General features: G+C 36.7%; 1 non-coding gene across 1 annotated transcript; it reads right to left on the bottom strand.

The window, feature by feature from the left end:
• Positions 1–8,567: 8,567 nt before the first annotated feature.
• On the bottom strand, positions 8,568–8,703 carry LOC113602941 (U4 spliceosomal RNA). Its single transcript, XR_003424458.1, has one exon. It is a non-coding gene; the product is annotated as a U4 spliceosomal RNA (small nuclear RNA).
• Positions 8,704–25,491: the final 16,788 nt, after the last annotated feature.

Below are 25,491 nucleotides of genomic sequence, written 5' to 3'. Positions count from 1 at the left end.
CTGTCTCTCTCTGTCTCAAAAATAAATAAATGTTAAAAAAATTTTTTTTAATTTAAAAAAATAATAATTATTATGCTGAGACAATACAAGTAAAAGCTGGGCAAACAGGACATATATACCCCATAAAGAGATTAGATCTGGGTAATCCTTTGTTTGCTGAGCACCAAGAGAGACATGGGTTTGCACACCTGGAACAGGAAGTGGGACCAAGTTAAATCAATCTGCATGACAGAGAATTTGATGTTCCTGGGGGACATGCCCAGAGCAACGGGAAGAAGTCAAGAGGCTGGGTGCAGGTGGAAAAGCAGCAGGAAGAGAAGGCCCTGTGATGAAGGTCAGCAAGAAGTTTGGGGGATCAAACCAGTAATGGATTTTAAATTGCTTTCTTCAAGGCATGGGATCACCTTCCAGTTCTTCCCCTACAAAATCTTCAGTAAAAGCTATGCTGCACACCACTACTCTTTTGTAAGTGGATTCTTTGGGGGGAAACTGGAGAGATTCTGCATTCTGCCTTTGGGTTTATGTGGGGCAGAAACAGACATGGCTATCAGAGCTAGAGCACAAGAGACCACCATATCTGGGTTAATCAACAGAACCAACTCTTTTTGAGTATATCCTCTATGCTAAACACTAGAGGATTTATATGCATTTTCATTCATCTTTAAACAGGTTTCAATCCCTGTGCAATGTGAAGGTGTGTGTGGTGTAGACCACGAGTCTCCTTACCTCCATGACCCCACTGCCTGGCTCAAAGGAGCTCATTTGTGTTAAGTGGGTACGGATTTGAAAAATAAAAGCTGAGGGGCGCCTGGGTGGCGCAGTGGGTTAAGCGTCCGACTTCAGCCAGGTCACGATCTCACGGTCCGTGAGTTTGAGCCCCGTGTCAGGCTCTGGGCTGATGGCTCAGAGCCTGGAGCCTGTTTCCGATTCTGTGTCTCCCTTTCTCTCTGCCCCTCCCCCGTTCATGCTCTGTCTCTCTCTGTCCCAAAAATAAATAAACGTTGAAAAAAAAATTTAAAAAAAAAAAAAGAAAAAGAAAAGCTGAAGGAATATTTTAAAAGTTAGGGGATACCAGGTTTTTGGGGTCTAAACTAAAGAGACCTCAGCTCTGGGTAACTTTGTTATGCCATCACATCAGTTTTTCGTGGCACTGTTTTCTATTCATTTGCCTCTATGCCCTACGTGTTCCACGTAAAACTGCCATCTTATCACCACTTCCACCCACACCAAAAACCTGCAGCATATCTCAGTGAACAACTCTTCATATCTGTGAAGTTCTGAAGTGTCTGTCTCTGCTTTCTCATTCAATGAATATTTATTAAGCAACTATTATGTTCAAGGAACAATGTCTTTGGACGTCCCCCGCAGCCCTCTTAAGACCTGATGTAAGAAATAAACAAAGGCACTATTATAAATGTACACCCAGACGCTGAATAATAACGGGGGGAGGGTACATCCAGCTTTACTTCTGCAACTTGTACTTTCAAAATGATTACATCCTGTACTTCTTGAGTCCCAGCTTTCCCTGTGCCTTTTCAACTTTTATAACTTGGGCTGTCAGTACAATACAAGCCATCTGGAAACAGCATTTAAAAGTCAGGTTTTTAAAGTTTAGGAAAACTTTATTGTCCGTGGTATGTTCTCATTTCCGCTTCTATGGCTAATGAGAAGTGACTACAATACCTGGGAAATTAAACATGTCCTTAGACCAGCAGAACTGAAGAACTTGTCTCCTCTGACAAATGGTATCACTCTTCCCTCCTAAAACCAAATTGCACAGACATAGAAGTACAGTTTCCAACTCAATAAGGAAGTTCACAAAGTTGGTTCTATGTAGAGAACAGGGCCGGTATGGGGGGGGTGGCTGGGGACACACAGAGGATGGAGCCCTCCTCAGAGGAAACTTAGGAAGGTGTGTTAAGGAGAGGGACCAGACAAGAGGCAAATACCATAGCGAGGTCAGTCAACGTCAGAGCTGACTAGCATCCATTAATTTTTTAATCTGGAGGTTACAGGAACTGGCAAAGAAAAGAGCTAACTTGCACTAGATTGAGGAGAGCACAAGGGTAAAGAAGTGGAGAGGGGGAATATAAACTACTCTTTTTGAAGAATTTGAATTCAAAGGGAAGAGCAAGACAGGGCAATATCTAGAAAGAGATGTCAGGGTGCAGAGGGAGTCTTTTCAAGATGACAGATGCAAGTGTGTCTCTAGAGTTGGGGAAAGAGCCTGTGGACAGGAGAGGTTGAGGACCCAGACTAGGGAATGAGTAACTGTGGGAGTAAGATGCAGGAAGGGACTGGATTCAGATCAAGGGAAGGAATTAGCCTTACAATAAGAGGAGGGACACTTATTCCATAAAACTACAGGGAGGAAAATTATGTTGGTCAGTGGGAAACACGGGAAATGTAGGGTTTCCTCATTTGGTACCTTCAATTTTCAGTATAACTAGTAGATTGTGGGGTTGGAGTATTGAGAATAATGGTGAATATTTAAATGAACTCCTGGGGAAATGGGAGACAGCTAGCTAGGAATATAGACGATGCTACAGTAGCTCAGTGTAAGACCACAAGCTCAGTATTAGAGTAGCAAGAGATTGACTGCTACAATGGATCATGGGTGGGTCCTCTCCTGGGAAAAAAGTGAAGGCAGGAGCAGCAGTTGATAGATTGGAGGAAGTGAAGGAAAGGGTCAAGGGACCTGCAGTAAATGAGGCCAAAGATCAGGGATTAGGGGGGACAAAACTGAGACACCTGGAAATATCATACTATGTGAAAGAGAGAAAGAAGCTAAGGCATCAGAGAAAGCATGCCTCTGAGTGTTAAAAGTCCAGATTGAGGTGATGACCTGTGGCTACCTGAAACAGAAATAGCCGCTAAAGTTGGGGAGATCAAGAAAGTGTGAAACTAGGATACTGTATCAATGTCATGGGCACTGAAGACACCAGGACTGATGCAGAACTGTGACAAAGAACACTGTAAGTCAGATGAAAAAAACATAATGGATATGGTGGGCATTTGGGTTTTGACCACCCAACTTCTAATTCTTCTTCTTTAAATATAGCACCTTGTGGGGTGCCTGGGTGGCTCAGTTGGTTGGGCGTCGGACTTCAGCTCAGGTCATGATCTCACAGCTTGTGAGTTCAAGCCCCACGTCAGGCTCTGTGCTGACAGCTCAGAACCTGGAGCCTGCTTCAGATTCTGTGTCTCCGTCTCTCTGTGCTCCTTCCCCATTTGCGTGCGCGCTCTCTCTCTCTGTCTCAAAAATAAATAAAGATTTTTTTAAAATTTAAATATAGCACCTTGAGGGGTGCCTGGATGGCTCAGTGGATAAAACACGTGACTCTTGATCTCCAGATTGTGAGTTCGAGCTCCATGTTGTATGTAGAGATTACTTAAAAACAAAATCCTTAAATGGGGTGCTTGGGTTAAGCGTCGGACTTCAGCTTAGCTCAGGTCATGATCTCACAGCTCCTGAATTCAAGCCCCGTGTTGGGCTCTAGGCTGACTGCTCAGAGCCTGGAGCTTTCTTCAGATTCCATGTCTCCCTCCTTCTCTGCTCCTCCCCCATTCTCTCTCTCTCTCTCAAAAATAAATATTTAAAAAAATTTTTTTTCAACGTTTATTTATTTTTGGGACAGAGAGAGACAGAGCATGAACGGGGGAGGGGCAGAGAGAGAGGGAGACACAGAATCAGAAACAGGCTCCAGGCTCTGAGCCATCAGCCCAGAGCCTGACGCGGGGCTCGAACTCACGGACCGCGAGATCGTGACCTGGCTGAAGTCGGACGCTTAACCGACTGCACCACCCAGGCGCCCCAAAAATAAATATTTTTAAAAATTTAATAAAATCTTTTTTAAAAAGTTAGTTATTATTTTATGAAGACTGTACCCAAAAGCAAAGACTTAACACCTGCAACTTCAGATGACACATTTACATATCACTTGATGAAGAATCACTTTGCATTTTGAACAAATGACAGTTTTGATTCCAAGTTTTCTTGTGCACATGTGATAAATGAAGCCAAAGCTGTTGATGTGTCAACTCATTAGCAGAAGAATTTCACAAATGGCTAATAATGCCACTTTATGTCAGTATTATCATGTGATTCAAGTAGAAAATGAATTCATTATAATAATGCTTTGATTTTTTTATCCAACTATTAAAATGAAAGTAAAGTTTTTGAAGTTAATTCTGTCAAAGATGAAAACATGCAACATTGTAAATGTGAAAGAAAACTCAACCTCAAAGTTCAACATTGAAGACAAAGTTATCATTTTGGCAGTAATAATTGCAGGTACAAAAGTTGATAGAGTCCAGTGTCATAATGAGAGAACAATGTTTTCAGTAAGTTAAAATTCTGTGCAGGAGAAATGCACTTGGACTTGGTTGTGGTGCATATAGCATTAATGATTGCTTCCAACCAAGCTGTGATCTTCTACCAATCAAAGCAGAAGTTTTATCTGTCAACTCTTACAAATATTTTAATTTATATTCAGAGTAACTGAACTACAGACTTGTTGTGGGAAAACTGACGTTAAAAGTAAATACTTCAGGGGCGTCTGGGTGGTTCAGTAGGTTGAGCATCCAACTCTTGGTTTTGGCTCAGGTCATGATCTCAGTTTCATGGGTTCGAGCCCCATGTTAGGCTCTGTGCTGGCAGCCCAGAGCCTGCTTGGAATTCTCTCTTTCTACCTCTCTCTCTGCCCCTCCCCTGCTTGCACTGTCTCTGTCTCTCTCAAAATAAATAAATAAACTTAAAAAAAAATTTTAAGTAAATACTTTTTTCTAGTAATTCCACTACTGAGTATCTTGCCCAAAGAATACAAAACGCTAATTCAAAAAGATATTTGCACCCCTATGCTTATTACAGCATTATTCACAACAGCCAAATTATGGAAGCAGCCCAAATGTCCATCAATAGATGAATGGATAAGGAAGTGGTGTATATATATACAATGGAATGTTCCTCGGCCATAAAAAAGAATGAAATCTTGCCATTTGCAACAACATAGATGGAGCCAGAGAGTATAATGCTGAGTGAAATAGAGAAAGGCAAATACCATATGTTATCACTCATGTGGAATTTAAAAAATAAAACAAACGAGGGGCACCTGAGTGGCTCAGGGGGTTAAGCATCCGACTTTGGCTCAGGTCAGCTCACAGTTCGTGAGTTGGAGCCCCACATAGGGCTCTCTCTGTGCTGACAGCTTGGCCCACTTCCTATTCTGTGTCTCCCTCTCTCTCTGCCCCTCCCCTGCTTGCACTCTGTCTCTCTCTCTCTCTCTCTCTCAAAAATAAATAAATGTTAAAGAAAGAAAGAAAGAAAACAAAGAAAAAAAGACAAACTAAGAAACATACTCAACTATAGAGAACAAACTGATAGTGGGGGGGTTGTTAGGATGGGTGAAATAGGTAAAGGGGATTAAGAGTACACTTATCTCAATGAGCACTGAGTAATGTATAGAATTGTTGAATCACTACATTGTACACCAGAAACTAATATAACACTGTATGTTAACTATACTAGAATTAAAATTTTTTTAATAAAATAATTTTTAAAAGACGATAAATAAATAAATATATAAATAAATAAATACTTTGTATAAAACTTAACCTTACAGTAGGCCATAAAACAAGTCAAAACAAATATCAAAACCCTCTGCTGATAAAGTTCTCTCACCAAAAGATAGTTATTCTACACAGCCATAACCAAATGTTCTACAGATCTAACAACCAAGTTAGATCTGTTAGAAAATCCTCATGAGTTTGAATACACAGTAATGACAATGAACAGACTACTTCCACGTACAACATGACAAGCAAATCTGGTAAGCATAATGCTGATCAAGAGAAGCAAGATATATAAGAATCGAGATAGGTAAAACAAAACCGTATTTTTTAGGAATATAATCACAGATAGCTCTTTAATATCTCACTTGTGTGTAGAATCTTAAAAACAAAAACAAACACAAAAACTGAGCTCATAGAGAGAGAACAGATTGGCGTTTCAGGGGTGGGAGTTGGGGGGGAGAAGGGAGTGGGATTCCTAGGGAAATGGGTGAAGGGAGTCAAAAGGTACAAACTTAGTTATAAAATGAATAAGTCCTAGGGATGTAATGTACATCATGGTGACTATAGTTAATCATACTGTATTGCATATTTGAAAGTTGCTAAGAGAGATCATAAAAGTTCTCATCACAAGAAAAAAATTGTGTAATTATATATGGTGATGGATGTTAACCAGCCTTATTGTGGTGATTATTTCACAATATATACAAATATCAAATCATGTTGTACACCTAAAACTAGTATAATGTTATATGTCAATTATCTCTCTCTCTCTCTCTTTTTTTTTTTTTAGAGAGAGAGAGAGAGAAACAGGGAGGGGGAGGAACAGAGAGAGAGAGAGTGAGAGAATCTCAAGCAGGCTCCACACTCAGTACAGAGCCAACTCCGGGCTCAATCCCATGACCCTGGGATCATGACCTGAGCTGAAATTAAGAGTCAGGTGCTCAACTGACTGAGCCACCTTGGTCCCCCAATTATATCTTAATTTTTAAAAAGGAAAGAAAATTGTAAGTAGTTAAACTAAAAAGAAAACCATGGAAATTATTTTAACAAAAGTCTGGATAGTGTTTACCTCTAGATGGTCAAAAGAGGATAGTATACATTGGGGTGGCAATGTTTAATATGTTGACCAGAGTGAGAGTTGCAAGGGTATTCACTTTATGGTTACTTATTTATATATATATATATATATATATATATATATATATATATATATATGTGTGTGTGTGTGTGTGTGTGTGTGTGTGTGTACATATATATGCATTTTTTTGTATGTACATTATATTTCACAGTAAAAAAAATTTAAATTAAAGGAAATAAAGAAATAAATACTTTGAATGTGCATGGGGTTTCCTTTTAGGGTGATGAAAATGTTCTGAAATACTAAGCACCACTAAATTGTACATTTTAAATGAGTGAATTTTACAGTATATGAATTGTATCTCAATAAAATGATTTAAAAAAACACTTCAGCATGGCGGGACACCCTTCTTGTCTTTACTGCCTGTCATTAATTAGATTTTAGAAATATGAGAGACTTTGAATCTTGTAAATCTACCTGTGCCTTACATTTGTAGCTTTTTGTAAATGAGTCTTCTAAATCTTTATTGCATTTTCTTCAAAATCAGTTAGAAATGTGGATTCAATATTCAACAAATGAAACACCATTGCTGAAACTTTTAGCAAATTGCAATTATTAAAAACAAGGTAAATAGCAAGATATTTAAATTCATCTTCTGCAAAAGCAACAGAGGAATAGAACAAGTTAATAATAAGAACTCAGTTGTGTATGTCTGATTTTGAAATTCTGTATTCCATAATTACATTTTGGGCTATATGGGTTTATGACAAGAACTTAATGGAACTTCTATTTTTAATGGGTAAACTTATATTCTATATTGGAATGGAGTAAAATTGAGAAGCTCTCTGACTTTGCATATCTAGATTTAGTGAAACCGTGGAAGCAAGTTTTTTTTGTCAAAAATTTATTTTTTGAATGTAGATACATATGCTTTTCAATACAAAAAAAAATGAAAATAGGCTCCATTTTGTAGAATTTCCTCTGAAGTTACTAGGTACTCAGCACTTGTAGCAAAAGTATTTTCTCATTTAAAAATATTATGGATGGGGTACCTGGATGGCTCAGTCGGTTGATAGCTGACTTTGGCTCAGGTCATGAACTCACAGGTCATAATTCAAGCCCCGAATGGGGCTCTCAGCTGTCAGTGCAGAGCCCACTTCCGATCCTCTGTCCCACTCTCTCTCTGCCCCTCCCCCATTCATTCTCTCTCTCTCTCTCTCTCTCTCTCTCTCAAAACTATATAAACATTAAAAATATATATATTATGGACTACAGGGGCGCCTGGTTGGCTCAGTCAGAAGAGGGTGCAATGCTTGATCTCAAGGTCGTGAGTTCAAGCCCCACGTTGGGTGTAAAGGTTACTAAAATAAATAAATAAACAAACTTTTTAAAGTAAATAAATAAATTATGGACTACGGAAAAGAGTAAGTTGATGTTTGTCAATAATTTCAAACGTATTAATCAATTTATGTAATTTTGGGGTGCCTGGGTGGCTCAGTCGGTTGAGCGTCTGACTGGCTCAGGTCTTGATTATGGTTCTTGATTTCGAGCCTCATGTTGGGCTCTGTGCTGACACCTCAGAGCCTGGAGCCTGCTTTTGATTCTGTGTCTCCCTCTTTCTCTTCCCCTCCCCTGTTCATACTCTGTCTCTCTCTCAAAAATAAATAAACATAAAAAAATTATATGCAATTTTATGAAAAGGTAAAAATAAGACCACATTGAAAAAAATACATTGTTCAAAAAAAAGAAATCCTAGTAACTCAGTAGAGTCAGATACAGCTAGTATACTGATTAAAAGACATAAATAAGTACCAACAATAAGAATTCTGGTTAGGCTAGTTAGATGTTTGAATAATCAATATAAAGAAGATTTTATGTTTTAATATTCACAGATCTATGTTACAATTTTTAGAATTTTATTTTTGAAAATAGATTTGAGTAGATCTATTTATTATATGTATTCTAATAAATTAAAAACTAATTTATCTTTTAATTAGCAATAATCGCGCCTCGGATAAACCTCATTGGCTATGATACTGCCACTGCGCAAAGCTTAATTTTTCTTTTAATAAATATTTCAAAATGTTAGGGAGCATCATTGAAAAGATGTGACCACCAGTTGACCTGAGAGCTGGCCCTGGGTGATCAGAGGATCCTTACCCCCTGCCCTGTGTTTGGTATGTGGGTTCCACTTGCCTTTCCCACTCCCAGATCCTGCTCCAAGGACATAGCCTTGAGATAGTGATGTGGTGCTGAGAACACCTGAACGGTATATGTGACTAAACCCAATTAGGCCATCTTTATAAACTCTTAAGGTGCACTGGGTGGGTGCAGGGATCCATTCGCCTTGCTGCCTCCCTAGTGTATAAGTTCCCTTTGCTTATTAAAACTGCCACCTCCCAACCTGGAGTGACTGCCTCTTTCTTCCTCTCTCCCTGCCCTCTGAGTATGGAGCTTTTTTTCATATTTCACACGGGAAGCTCCTGAGAGGGTTTCAAACCAACGAAAAATATATATAATTTTAAGTATTTCAGCACCAACTTTCATTCCCCGGAATGTCCCAGTTTCAACAATAAATTATTTGGTCACCCTATATTTGGAATCATATACATTTTGCATGTGTTTTCTTTTTCCAACTGACATTTTATGTTTAACATTTTCCTATGTTACAAATCTTCAAAACATCCCATGGAGTTTTCCATTTAAGATGGGCCTGTCCGTCACTCTGCACTTGTCCCTGTCCTTCCTTAACAAGACTTTAAATAAACAACTCATCTTGAAAGTCAAAGACAAAGATCTAATATGCTTTACACATGTTAAGATTTGTTCTTTTCCATTGATGTATTGGCGCTAGAAAATTGTTTCTATCCACCCCTTCCATGAATATTTTTAAAATGTTTATTTCTTTGGGGGGGAGGGGCAGAAAGAGAGAGGGACAGAGGATCTGAAGCGGTCTCTGTGCTGACAGCAGACAGCCCAATGTGGGGCTTGAACCGCAAGATCATGACCGGAGCTGAAGTCGGTCGCTTAACCGACTGAGCCACCCAGGTGCTCCCTTTACTTGATAATATATTTTAGACAGTTTACTATGTAGATAAAAATTTGGCGATTTAGAGATGTTGCTTAAGCAATCCATTAACAGGAAGAGCAACGTTTTGTTTATCCTATCCAGCACATCTATATGAATGTTTAGAGCCTTCCAGTTGTACAAAATAGTGTAGTCCATGGGGAAAATTCCTAAACACACAGAGAAAGTTCTCACTCTTCTGAGTGTGAGTCAGCAATTTAAATTGATTTTTTTCCCCAAAGTTGCTAACTTCTCAGGAAAATCTTTCCCTCAAAGTTTCAGAAAAACAGGCTTTGCACTTCACATAATTTTATATATCCTGTATTTGCTTCATTCAACAAATATTTATTTAATGACTACTAGATGCAGGGTCCTAGAGATTAAAATCTTACTGACACATTTATTGTTTGATTTCCTCCTCAAGGACTAAGTTATTTTGTAATGCTGGTGCCTGCTAAACATTTTACATTTCACTAAATCAGATGACAGGATAAATAGGACTTCCAGTTAATGATCTATTTGAACACATTTTTTAAAACACATTTTATTGGTCGCCATAAAATTTCCAATAATATCTACTAAAATGAGAACATAGAAAAGTAGACTCCAATTATTACTCCCTATTGGAAAAATGTGGTTTGTTTTTTACATTCAACAAATGCTTTTTGACTGTTTACTATATACAAGGTATAGTAATAGGTGTTTAAAGATGTAGTTCTTTTAGGTTAAGATTATACAGATTATGACTTTTTAAATTTTTATTTTTTGTTATGAAATATTTGTGTCCTACAAGACAGAATGAAGAACATTAATTAACACCTACACTTACATATCTAACACCTAGCTTTAAAAATATAACATCACTTGAATTGACATCTCCAATATACCTTTCCTCAATCCCCAAAGGTAACTACCATCAGCAATTTGGTATTTATCATTCTCACAAACATGTTAGTATTTCTACTATATACATTTATATCCATAAATAATATATATCCCTTTCTGCAAGTTTTAACACTTTATTTTTTTTAATATAATGTATTGTCAAGTTAGCTAACATACAGTGTATACAGTGTGCTCCTGGCTTCAGGAGTAGATTCCCATGATTCATCTCTTACATACAACACACATACAACTTGCTCATCCCAGCAAGTGCCCTCCTCAATGCCCATCACCCATTTTCCCCTCCCCCACACTCCCCCCATCAACCCTCAGTTTGTTTTCTGTATTCAAGAGTCTCTTATGGTTTGCCTCCATCTCTGAAACTATTTTTCCCCTTCCCTTCCCCTATGGTCTTCTGTTAAGTTTCTCAAATTCCACATATGAGTGAAAACATGTAATATCTGTCTTTCTCTGACTGACTTATTTCACTTAGCATAATACCCTCCAGTTCCATCCATGTTGTTACAAATGACAAGATTTCATTCTTTCTCATTGCCCTCTAGTATTCCATTGAACATATAAACCACATTCTGTTTATCCAATCATCAGTTGATGGACATTTGGACTCTTACCATAATTTGGCTATTGTTGATAGCACTGCTATAAACATTGGGGTACATGTCCTTCTATGAATCAGCAATCCTGTATCCTTTGCATAAGTTCCTAGTAATGCTATTGCTGGGTCGTAGGATAATTCTATTTTTAATTTTTTGAGGAACCTTCACACTATTTTCCAGAGTGGCTGTACCAGTTTGCATTCCCACTAATAGTGCAAGAGGGTTCCCATTTCTCCACATCCTTGCCAACATCTGTTGTTTCCCAAGTTACTAATTTTAGCCACTCTGACCAGTGTGAGGTGGTATCTCAGTGTGTTTTTGATTTGTATTTCCCTGATGATGAGCAATGTTGAGCATCTTTTCATGTGTCCGTTAGCCATCTGGATGTCTTCTTTGGGAAGGTGTCTATTCATGTCTTCTGCCAATTTCTTCACTAGACTGTTTGTTTTTTTTGGTGTCGAGTTTGGTAAGTTCTTTGTAGATTTTGGATACTAACCCTTTATCTGATATATCGTTTGCAAATGTCTTCTCCCATTCCATCGGTTGCTTTTTAGTTTTTTTGATTGTTTCCTTTGAACACTTTTTTTTTAGTGTTTATTTATTCTGAGAGAGAGAGAGAGAGAGAGCAGGGAAGGGGCCGAGAGAGAGGGAGAGATAGAATCCCAAGCAGGTTCCATGCTATCAGCACAGAGTCCCATACAGGACTCGATCTCACAAACTGAGATCATGACTTAAGCTGAAATCAGGAGTCAGTTGTGAAAGAAAGAAAGAAAGAAGAAAGAAAGAAAGAAAGAAAGAAAGAAAGAAAGAAAGAAAGAAAGAAAGAAAGAAAGAAAGAAAGAAAAATGGACAGAGGACATTAAAATCTGAATGGCTAATAACTATACAAAATATACTCATTTTCACCAGTAATCAGAAAAATGCAAAGTAAAACCACAGAGAGGTACAATTCCACATCCGTAATACTGCCAAAAAGCAACTGACTGAGCCACCCAGGCGCCCCAAGTTTTAACACTTTAAACAAAAGATATCATACTGCTGCTCATATCTTCTGCAATGTATTTTTCTCACTCATTATGTTCTTAAATTGTATTCACATTGATATATATTGATATATATAACTTAATCCTCATGAGGATCCATGTTAACCATCAGGTGGATGGATGGGTAGATAGATGATAGATAGATTAAATCAACCATTGTATGAACATACTACAATTTGTCCATTATCCTCTGAATTGACAGATAAGTTGTTTCCAATTTATCATGATTCAAACACTAGAATAATGAAGATTCTTGTAGAGGTCTTCTTGTGTACATGTATGATATTTATGATCTGTATCTGGGAGTGAAATTGTTGAGTTACAGGGCAAATGCACTTCAAGTTTATCAGATATTTCCCAAATTGCTCACTAAAATGGCTCTACAAATTTAATCTTACACAGAAGTGTAGGGTCTGCTACTGATCTACTGATTCCCTCTTGGTATTGGCTGACTTTTAATTTTTGGCAGTATTGTGGATGAGGAATTGTACCCTCTCTGTGGCCTTGCATTTCACTGATTACTAGTGAAAATTAGCACATATTGTATTTTTATTAGCCATTCAGATTTTCATTTCCTCTGTCCATTTTTACTTTCTTTTTTTTAGAGAGAGAATTAACAATTATATTGAGTATATATACTATAAACACAGTATATCTATTTATATTTAGGCCTTCTTTATTTTTTTTAATTCCAGTATAATTAACAGTGATATATTAGTTTCAGGCATGTAAGATACTGATTCAACAATTCTATATATTACTCAATGCTTATCAAGATAAATGTACTCTTAATCCCCTTCACCTATTTCACCCATCCACCAACCCACCTCCCCTCTGGTAACCAACCACCTGTTTGTTCTCTACAGTTAAGAGTCTGTTTTTTGGTTTTTCTCTCTTTTTTTCCTTTATCCTCTGTCCATTTTTTTTTTCAGATTTATTTATTTTTGAGAGAGAGAGAACACAAGTGGGGAAAGGGCAGAGAGAGAGGGAGACAGAAGATCCAAAGTGGACTCTGTGCTGACAGCAGCAAGCCTGATGCAGGGCTCAAATAACAAACCGTGAGATCATGACCTGAGCTGAAGTTGGTCACTCAACCGACTGAGCCATCCCTGTTCCCCATGTCCATTTTTCTATCATTGCTTCCTTTCTTTTTTTCTTTTTTTAAAGTAATCTCTGCACCCAATGTGGGGTTCAAGCTCATGACCCTGAGATCAAGAGTTGCATGCTCTACTGACTGAGCCAGCCAGACGCCCCTGTCATTGTTTCTTTTGCTTATAAATTTTGAGTTCTATTTAACAATAAAACTTTGTGATATTTATGGAACCACAGAAGACCCCAAATAGCCAAAGAAAACTGAGGAAAAGAAGGGAGGCATCACGTTTCCTGATTTTGAGCTATACTATAAAACTATAGTGACTAAAATAGTATGGTACTGACATAAAACTAGTCAACTAGACCAATGGCAAAGAATCGAGAGCCCAGAGACAAACCTAAGCATATACAGTCAACTTATATTTGACAAGGGAGCCAAGAATAAATCAACAGAGAAAAGACAGTCTCTTCAATAAATGGTGCTAGGAAAATAGGATATTCATACATAAAAGAATGAAGCTTTACCTTTATCTAACACCACCCACAAAAACTAACTTGAAATGGATTAGACTTAAATGTAAGACCTGAAACTGTGAAACTCCTAGAACAAAATACAGGAAAAAGCTTCTTGAAATGGGTCTTAGAAATTATTTTTGTGGGGGTGCCTGGGTGGCTCATTTGGTGAAATGTCTGATTCTTGATTTTGGCTCAGTTCATGATTTCACAGTTCGTGGGTTTGAGTTCCACATCAGGCTCTTCACTGACAGCATGGAGCCAGCTTGGCTCCTCTCCCTCGTGCAAGCACACAAGCACATGTGCTCTCTTTCTCTCTCAAAAATAAACAGTTTTTTAAAAAAGAAATAATTTTTTTTGGAAATCACACCTATAGCACAAGCAACAGAATAAAAAATAAATAAGTGGGATTACATCAAACTAAAAAGCTTCTGCACAGAAAAAAAAATCAACTAAGTGAAAAGACAACCTATGAGTGGGGAAAAAAAACCCACATTGGCAAACTATGTATCTGATAAGGGGTTAATATCCAAAATCTATAAAGAACTCATTCAATTCAATAGCAAATAAATAAATAAATAAATAAACCAAATAATCCAATTTTAAATATGGGCAAAGGACCTGAACAGCCATTTTTCCAAAGAAGATACATGAAGGGCCAACAGGTACATGAAAAGATACTCAACATCACTAGTCACTAGGGAAATGCAAATTAAAACCACACTGAGATATCACCTCACACCTATTAGAATGGCCATCATCAAAAAGACAAGAGATAAATGCTAGCGTGGATGTAGAGAAAAGAGAATCCTTGTGACCTCTTGGTAAGAATGTAAGTTGGTACAGACACCATGAAAAACAGCATGAAACAACCAAGACATGGAAACAACCTAAGTGTCCATCAGTGGATGAATAGATACATTTGTGGTACATAGATACAATGGAATATTACCCAGCCATTATGAAAACAAAACAAAGCAAGGAAATCCTCATTTTGACAAAATGGATGAATCTTGAAGGCAATATTCTAAATGAAATAAGTCAGAGAAAGAAAGACAAATACTGTATGATCTTACTTATATGTGGAACTGGGAAAAAAGAATCCACGAAACTCATAGAAAACTGATCAGATTTATGGTTATCAGAGGCAGGGATGGAGGATGGGGGAATTGGAGGAAGGTTGTCAAAAGGTACAAACTTCCATCACCCCTATGTTTATTGCAGCATTATTTACAACAACCAAATTTTGGAAACAGCCCAAGTATCCACTGATAGATGAATGGATAAGGAAGGTGTGGCCTATATACAATGGAATATTATTCACTCATAAAAAAGAACAAAATCTTGCCATTTGCAGCAACATGGATGGAGCTAGAGAGTATAACAATAAGTGAAATAAGTCAGATAACGACAAGTACTATATGATTTCACTCATGTGGAATTTAAGGAAAAAATGAACAAAGGGAAAAAAAACAGACAAACCAAAAAATGGACTTTCAGCTATAGAGAACAAACTGAAGGTTATCAGAGGAGAGGTAGGTGGGGTATGGGTGAAATAGGTGAAGGGAATTAAGAGTATATTTATCCTGATGAGCACTAAGTAATATATAGAATTGTTGAATCATTATATTGTACACCTAAAACTAATTTAATGCTGAATGTTAACTATAATGGAATTAAAATAATTAAAATTTTAAAAATCTCTCTTGGATGAAAAAAAGGTACAAACTTTCAGTTATAAGATAAATAAGTACTAGGAATATAATGTACAACATGATTGCTGTATATTATACATTGCTAACATTGCTAACATAGCTGTGTATTATACGGTAGTTATTAAGAGAGAAGATCCTAAGAGATTTAACGCAAGGAAACTTTTTTTGTTCTTTTTATTTTATCTACATGAGACGATGTAACTAAACCTATTGTGGTTAATTATTTCACACTACATGTAAATTAAACCTTCATGCTATATACCTTAAACTTATCCAGTCACATTTGTGAACTATTTCTCAAAAAAACTGGAAAAAAAATAATTTTAAATAATTTGTGGTTATCTATGATGCAAATATACCTCCCAATTGGTAGCTCATCTTCTGGCTTATGTAAGGTGTATCCGATATAGAGAAGCCCTCCTTAATTTTATTGTAGTCAGACTTAATACTCTTCCTGTATGATTGTGTTTTTGTGTTTCTTGTTTAAAGTCTTCCCTATCCTAAAGACATAAATACACTCTCAATGTTTTATTTTGGTAGATTGAAAGTTGTGCTTTTTACATTTAGGTATTTATTCCTCTGGAACTTATTTTTGTGTGTGGTATGGGATAAGTATCTAATTTTATTATCTTTCCATAGATAATAATATTAATTCTCCAAGAAAAAACTGTTGTCCTATGTCTGCTATTGGATTGTTTCCCCACTACCTTGTTATGATACTGTCATGTCAAGTTTCCACATCTCAACTCTCACTCTGCTCTTTAAATCTATTTGTCTATCTTTGATTTGCCTCTAACTGCTCATGTTATTAATATTATAGTAAGTAATGCTCAGGGGAGGCAAGTTTCATTCACTTTGTACTTCAAAATTCTCTGGGTTGTACTGCTCCCTTGTTCTTACAATTAAATTTGAAAAACAGCTCCTCAGTTTGAATAAAATGCTATTGGGATTTTAACTGGATCAAAATCACATTGGATTTATAAATTATTTGAGGGAAATTGATATGTCTTTTTCTGATATTAAGAATCCCTATTAATAATATTGTATGCTTTTACATTTACTTAGGCTTTGTTTAATGTCTTGCAATAAAATTTTACAATTTCCTATATGAAGATATTGCACATCTTTTGTTAAGATTACTAGGTACCAGGAGAGGGGCCAAGATGGCAGAGCAGCATGGAAGCTTTTTTGCTTCTCTTATCCCTGAAATGCATCTAGATCAACACCAAACCATCTTGCACACCTAGAAAATCGATCTAAGGATTAACACAACAATCTGCACAACTTAAACCACAGAACTCAACAGGTATGCAGTGCAGAAAGGTGAACTGGGGGAGAGAGAAGCTGCAGAGGATAGGGAGCCATTTTTGCTTGCAGAGAGAGGACAGAGACGGGGGGAGAGTACAGGAAAAGCACTCCCCCCCTAAAAGCAGGTGGAGAGAAAGAGAAAGAGTGGAAACACCCATAAGGGACTTAACAAGAAAGAAAGGAAAGAGATGGTCTAAATACCGTTAAGACTCTATAAACGGGAGTGCAGAGTCTGAAACTCCACAGCTCAATACCTGGTGGTGCTCCGGTGGGAAGGGTGGATCCTCAGGAACAGACAGCGAGATCCAAGAGGCCCTTGGGCCACCCGGGGAGAGGCAATTCCCCTGCAGAGAGGACATTTGGTAGAGGCTGTGTGGCCTCCCCACAGGCAAAGGTCCCAGTGGACTCCAGAGAACAGCCACATTTGCTGGTGTTGGAAAAAAGGATGTTAAGGGGAGGTGAAGCCTAGCACCAGATGTGTGTTGTAATTTACCATAATCCCTGAAACGCTGCTGCTACACGATCACATGAACTTTTTCTGGGGCAGGCTGGCATCAGCTGTAGTCTCTGGGCATTGGCAGCAGTGCTGTCCCACAAATGTTCCTGAGGGTGGGCTGGCACCCAGTCATTGCTCGGGCAAGACCCTCCCCCAGAGGGTCTGAGCAGGTCAAAGCCACAGGGCCCTCAGAAGTAAGGAGTTTGGAAACACAACCAATTCTGAGATAAAACTTGGGAGGGAGATGCCACCTGGCAGGCTGACAGCTTGATTGCCAACAGTGTAGAAGCGGGAAGTGGATGGAAGCTGGAGACAAAGGAGAGGTGCTTGACTGCCAGTTGGCAAAAGCAGAGTTCTGATACCAGAGACTGAGTAGCTAAGTGACGTCATATTCACCTCTCCCGCACATGCACATATACACATACACGTGCCACAGTGATCCACCCCAGTAAGCTAAGCAGCACCATCTAGTGGAGAACAGAGCCATTACACTCAGTCCCACCCAACTGCACCAACCAAGCGCTAGAGGAACACAAGTCTCTCTGTCTGCTTAGTTTATGGATTGTAAAGTGCTTCATAGTTTGACTTCTAGAGGAAACTTGATATAATTTCAATCATTTTTCATTCTGTTCGCTGGTCCATCTACTCAATTCTTTTTCTTCTTCTTTTCTTATTCTTGAATATAGAAAGAGAAAGTTTTGTTTTTATTTTCCATTTTAATAAAAAATATTGTTCCTTAAATTTTCTAATATGTTTTACATTTTTGTAATTTTCTTCCATTCTATTTTACTTTCATCATTTCATTTTATTCTGTTTTATTGTATTCATTTTTAAAATTTTTAAATGTTTTCCTTTTTTTTCTATTCTCTTCTTTCCCTTTTCTCTCTATGCTATCAAGCTTCTTTCAACAACCAAACAAAAACACACCTAAGATATAGCATTCTTTATTTTATTTGTGTTGTTTTTAATTTTTTAATTTTTATTTTATTAATTCTTTTTCTTCCTCCAAAATGATAAAACAAAGGAATTCACCCCAAAAGAAAGAACAGGAAGAAATGACAGCCAGGGACTTAATCAACACAGTTACAGTCAAGATGTCTGAACCAAAATTTAGAATCATGATAATACTAGCTGGGGTTGAAAAAAGCATAGAATCCCTTTCTGCGAAGATAAAATAAGTAAAATCTAGTCAGGATGAAATTAAAAATGTTGTAACTTAGATGCAATCCAAATGGATGCCACGGTGGCAAGGATGGATGAAGTAGAGCAGCGAATCAGTGATACAGAGGACAAACTTATGGAGAATAAGGAAGCAGAAAAAAAAGAGGGAGACTAGGTAAAAGAGCACAATATAAGAATTAGAGAACTCAGTGACTCATTAAAAAGGAATAACATCAGAATCATAGGGGTCCCAGAAAATGAAGAGAGAGGAAAAGGGGCAGAAGGTTTATGTGAGCAAATCATAGCAGAAAACTTTCCTAACCTGGGGGAAGACACAGACATCAAAATTCAGGAAGCACAGAGAACTCCGAGTAGATTTAACAAAAATCGAACATCAGTAAGGAATACCATAGTCAAATTCACAAAATACACAGAAAAGAAAAGAATCATGAAACAAGCAAGGGGAAAAAAGTCCTTAACCTACAAGGGAAGACAGATCAGGTTCACAGCAGACCTATCCACAGAAACTTGGCAGGCCAGAAACGAGTGGCAGGATATATTCAATGTGCTGAAATCAGAAAAATATGCAACCAAGAATTCTTTATCCAGCAAGGCTGTCATTCAAACTAGAAGGAGGGATAAAAATGTTTCCCAGACAAACAAAAACTAAAGGAGCTCATGACCACTAAACCAGCCCTGCAAGAAATTTTAAGGGGGACTCTCTGAGGGGAGAAAAGACAAAATAAAACAAAAAAGACCAAAAGCAACAAAGACTAGAAAGGACCAGAGAACACTACCAGAAACTCCAACTCTGCAGGCAACACAATGGCAATAAATTCATAACTTTCAGTACTCACTCTAAATGTCAATAGACTAAACACTCCAATCAAAAGACATAAGGTAACAGAATGGATAAGAAAACAAGATCCATCTATATGTTGTTTACAAGAGACCCATTTTAGACCTAAAGACACCTTCAGATTGAAAGTAAAGGGATGGAAAAGCATCTATCATGCTAATGGTCACCAAAAGAAAGCCAGAGTAGCCATACTTATACCAGACAATCTAGATTTTAAAATAAAGACTGTAAAAAGAGATGAAGAAGGGCATTATATCATAATTAAGGGGTCTATCCACCAAGAAGACCTAACAATTGTAAACATATATGCCCCAAACATGTGAGCAACCAAATATTTAATCAATTAATCACAAACATACAGAAACTCATTGATAAAGTACCATAATAGTAGGGCACTTCAACATCCCACTTACAACAATGGACAGATCATCTAAACAGAAAATCAACAAGGAAACAATGACTTTGAGTGACACACTGGACGGGATGGACTTAACAGATATATTCAGAATATTTCATCCTAAAGCAGCAGAATACACATTCTTCTCAAGTGTACACGGAACATTCTCCAGAACAGATCACATATTGGGACACAAATCAGCCCTCAATAAGTACAAAAAGATCGAGATCATACCATGCATATTTTCAGACCACAATGCTATGAAACTCAAAATCAACCACAAGAAAGAATTTGGAAAGACAACAAATACCTGGAAACTAAAGAACATCCTACTAAAGAATGAATGGGCTAAACAAGAAGTTAAAGAGGAAATTTAAAAGTACAAGGAGCCAATGAAAATGATAACACCACAGCCCAAAACCTCTGGGATGCAAAGGCGATCATAAAAGGGAAGTATATAGCAATCCAGGCTTTCCTAAAGAAGGAATAAAGGTCTCCTTTCACCTTACACCTTAAAGAGCTGGAAAAAGAACAGCAAATAAAACTCAAAACCAGCAGAAGATGGGATATAATAAAGATTAGAGCAGAATTCAATGCTATCTAAAAAAACAAAACAAAACAATAGAACATATCAATGAAAACAAAAGCTGGTTCTTTGAAAGAATTAAGAAAATTGATAAACTCCTAGCCAGTTTGACCAAAAAGAAAAAGGAAGGGACCCAAATAAATAAAATCAAGAATGAAAGAGGAAAGATCACAACCAACACGGCAGAAAAACAAACAATAAGAGAATATTATGAACAATTATATGCCAATAAATTGGGCAATCTGGAAGAAATGGACAAATTCCTAGAAACAGATGAACTACCAAAACTTAAATAAGAAATAGAAAATTTGAACAGACTCATAAACAGTAAAGAAATTGAATTAGTAATCAAAATTCTTCCAAAATACCAAGAGTCCAGGGCCAGATGGCTTTCCAGGGGAATTCTACCAACCATTTAAAGAAGAGTTAACACATATCCTTTTGAAGCTGTTCCAAAAAATAGAAATGGAAAGAAAACATCCAAACTCATTCTATGAAGCCAGCCTTACCTTGATTCCCAAACCAAAGATCCCACTAAAAAGGAGAACTACAGACCAATTTCCCTGATGAACATGGATGCAAAAATGTTCAACAAGATACTAGCCAACCAGATCCAACAATACATTAAAAGAGTTATTCACCACGACCAAGTGGTATTTATACCTGGGATGCAGGGCTGATTCAATATCTGTGAATCAACAAATGTGATACATCACATCAATAAAAGAAAGGAAAAGAACCACATGATCCTCTCAATAGATGCAAATAAAGCACTTGACAAAATACAGCATCCTTTCTTGATAAAAGCCCTCAAGAAAGTAGGGATAGAAGGATCACACCTCAAGAACATAAAAACCATATATGAAAGACCCACCGCTAATATCATCCTCAATGGGGAAAAACTCAAGCTTTCCCTCTAAGGTCAGGAACACAACAATGTCCACTCTCACCACTGTTATTCAACATAGGATTGGAAGTCCTAACCTCAGCAATCAGACAACACAAATGAATAAAAGGCATCTAACTTGACAAGGAGGAAGTCAAACTTTCACTATTCATAGACCAAATGATACTCTATGGAAAACCCAAAAGATTCCACGAAAAAACTGCTAGAACTGATCCATAAATTCAGCAAAGTCACAGGATATAAAAATCAATGCACAAAAACCAGTTGCATTTCTATACACCAATAATGAAGAAGCAGAAAGAGAAATCAAGTAATCGATCCCATTTATGATTGCACCAAAACCCATAAAATACCTAGGAATAAACCTAACCAAAGAGGTGAAAAATATAGACACTGAAAGCCACAGAAAACTTATGAAAGAAATTGAAGAAGACACAAAAAAATGGAAAAATATTCCATGCTCATTTGGAAGAATAAATATTGTCAAAATGTCCCCTGCTAGTGCGTGCTCTCTCTCTCTTTCAAAAATAAACGTTAAAAAAAAAAACTTACCTGAAATAAATAAATAAATAAATAAATAAATAAATAAATAAATAATAAAGCATTCCTAGGTATTTTATATTTTTGTTGTTGCTATTGCAACACAAATGATAACATTTTTAAAAATTACAGTTCCTATATAATGTCTGAGATTTACCTCACTATAAGGTTTGACTTCAGAATCATGTTAATGTTTTATGTACTCAAAAAATAAAATCAATGAGCAAGCAAGGGGAGAAAAGATAAATTAAATACTAACAAGAAAAAAATACACCAAACTATATTTCAAATGAATAACAAACACTGAATGGGGGAAAATTAATGTTTGGAAGAAGTACTTTGACTACATATGAAACTACAAACTATATAGTTTAAAGACAAAACAACACAAGTAAATAATCAAACTCCCAACTGGTAGATATTTGTTATCATTGGATGGGTATAGGAATTCTAAAAATATGAAACAATGACAGAAATGGTTTATAACTAACTGAATAAAATAAGAATCCATGAATCCATTTTTATAATAAAAAATAAAGGAGATGGAAATTTCAACTTGTAAATGCAGATGTAATGAGGGAATTTAAAGTCACCATTCATAATCATCAAAGTAATAACTGATTTTTAAAAGAAACATTAATAATTCTAATATTAGCAGGTAAAAATTTGATGAGGTATAGGACATTTATATAATCTCAAAACACCCTCACATATTATTTATTAATTACAAAAAAAATTAACTTTATAGTGGAGAAACTTGGCGGGCTCTATTTTAACCAAGGGTTCAAACTTAACTACAGCACCAATGAGATAAACTGACATCTTTGCCCACTGATATGATGCGTTGAGAGGGACACAATATTACTTCTGTGGCATCTCTGCCAAAATGTATAAAATGGATTTGATCATGAGGACAGAATATACAATGCAAATGGGGGGATGCTTTAGAAAATACCTAGTACTCTTCAAAAAGGTCAGTATCATAAAAGATTTTTTTAATTAAGAAATTATTATAGATTAAATGAGACTACAAAGACATGATGACTAAATCAAAGGGTGATCCTGTATTGAATCAGTTGAAATGGAATGAATAATTCTATAGTTTAACTATCTAAAAACACTACTGATAGAATTCTGACAACTGAGAGAACCAAAAAATTAAAATAAATTAAAAACCATGTAAGTAAAAAAGCAGGCAATAATTAACTCTAAGAAAAACAAAAAAAAATGATACTATAAAGGAAAAATACTTGAATAAACAACAAGCAATATTCACTTAACAATGCAAACACTATTAATTTGACTGAAAATGAGATAAAATTATATTTAAAATATGGGGATAGGGGAAATGGCCAAGAAAGTGGCCTTTATATAATCTAATAGGAAAATCAACAGGATTTTCCTCAATAGAAAATCAATTGAGAATGTCTAAAATTAATAAATCAAGAAATAACAGTATAGAAAAACAAAACTGAAGGCATCATGACTCCAGATTTCAAGCTATATTACAAAGTTGTAGTCATCAAGACAGTATGGTACTGGCACAAAAACAGACATATAGATCAATGGAACAGAAAAGAAAACCCAGAAATGGACCCACAACTATATGGTCAACTAATCTTCAACAAAAGCAGGAAAGAATATCCAATGGAAAAAAAGATAGTCTCTTCAACAAATGGTGCTGGGAAAACTGGTCAGCAACATGCAGAAGAATGAAAGTGGGCCACTTTCTTACACCATACACAAAAATGAATTCAAAATGGGTGAAAGACCTAAATGTGAGACAGGAAACCATCAAAATCCTAGAGAACACAGACAGCAACCTCTTTGACCCTGGCCACAGCAACTTCTTACTAGACATATCACCAAAGGCAAGAGAAACAAAAGGAAACATGAACTATTGGGACCTCATCAAGATAAAAAGCTTCTGCACAGCAAAGGAAACAATCAAACTAAAAGGAAGCCTACAGAATGGGACAAGATATTTGCAAATAACATATCTGATAAAGCATCAGTATCCAAAATGTATAAAGAATTTATCAAACTCAACACCCAAAAAACAAACAACCCAGTTAAGAAATGGACAGAAGACATGAATAGATACTTTTCCAAGACATCTGTTCCAAATGACATCCAGATGGCTAACAGACACATGAAAAGATGTTCAACATTACTCCTCATCAGGGAAATACAAATCAAAACCACAATGGTTTTTGACCCAAGCCAAAGATGCTTAACTGACTGAGCCACCTAGGTGCCCCTGATTTTTAACTTTTTAAATCAAAATAATATACACATACATACTTAAATGTTCAGTTAATACTCAAAAGCTTAAAAATAAAAAACATCAGTTCTTTACCTGTCATACCTCACACCTGTCAGAATGGCTAAAATTAACAAGAAACAACAGGTGTTGGCGAGGATGTGGAGAAAGGGGAACCCTCTTACTGTTGGTGGGAATGCAAACTGGTGCAGCCACTCTGGAGAACAGTATGGAGGTTCCTCAAAAAACTAAAAGTAGAACTACCCTATGATCCAACAGTTGCACTATTAGGTATTTACCCAAAGGATATAAAAATACAGGTTTGAAGGGGTACATGCACCCCAATGTTTATAGTAACATTATCAATAATAGCCAAACTATGGAGAGAGACAAAATGTCCATCAACTAATGAATGGACAAAGAAGATGTGATTGATACACACACACACACACACACACACACACACACACACACACACACACACTGGAATATTACTCAGCCATCAAGAAGAATGAAATCTTGCCATTTGCAACAACATGGATGGAGCTAGAATGTATTATGACAAGTGAAATAATCGGAGAAAGACAAATACCATATGATTTCACTCATGTGGAATTTAAGGAACAAAACAGATGAACATATGGGAAGGGTGGGGGGAAAAGAGAGGGAAACAAACTGCAAGAAACTCTTAATGACAGAATACAAACTAAGGGTTGATGGAGGGAGGGAGGTGGGAGATGGGCTCGATGGGTGATGCGTACTAGGGAGAGCACTTGTGATGAGCACTGGGTGTTGTATGTAAGTGATAAGACATTGAATTCTACTCCTGAAACCAATATTGCACTGTATATTAACTAACTAAAATTTAAATTTAAAAAACGGACACTATATTATTTACAAATATAGAGGTTATAGCAGAAGAAATAGCTAAAAGTTGAAAGCATTTACCTCTGAGGAGCAGCAATGAAGGGTGGGGAACTGATATTTTTTATTTTTAAGCTTTTGAGTATTAACTGAACATTTAAGTATGTATGTGTATATTATTTTTATTTAAAAAATTGACAATCAGGGGCACCTAGGTGGCTCAGTCAGTTAAACGTCTGACTTTGGCTTGGGTCATGATCTCATGGTTTGTGAGTTTGAGCCATGTCAGGCTCTCTGCTGTCAGCACAAAGCTTGCTTCAGATCTTCTGTCTCCCTCTCTCTGTCCCTCCCCTCCCTTGCTCTTTTCAAAATAAATAAATAAACTTAAAAAAAAAAAAGTACCATAGTACAAATCAATTTCAAGTAAGGATAAACAGGCCCATGTATTTCTCAATAGTCCTTGAGCAATAGTGTACCATGGCATAGAACAAGTATTCATTTACATAAAGAAATAACATCAAGACAAGTTGAA

The sequence above is a fragment of the Acinonyx jubatus genome, chromosome B4 (genome assembly GCF_027475565.1).
Source record: "Acinonyx jubatus isolate Ajub_Pintada_27869175 chromosome B4, VMU_Ajub_asm_v1.0, whole genome shotgun sequence".
In the NCBI taxonomy this organism is placed as follows: Eukaryota; Metazoa; Chordata; class Mammalia; order Carnivora; family Felidae; genus Acinonyx; species Acinonyx jubatus.
The sequence above is the reverse complement of the archived record's forward strand: the minus strand, read 5'-3'. Positions and strand labels throughout refer to the sequence as shown.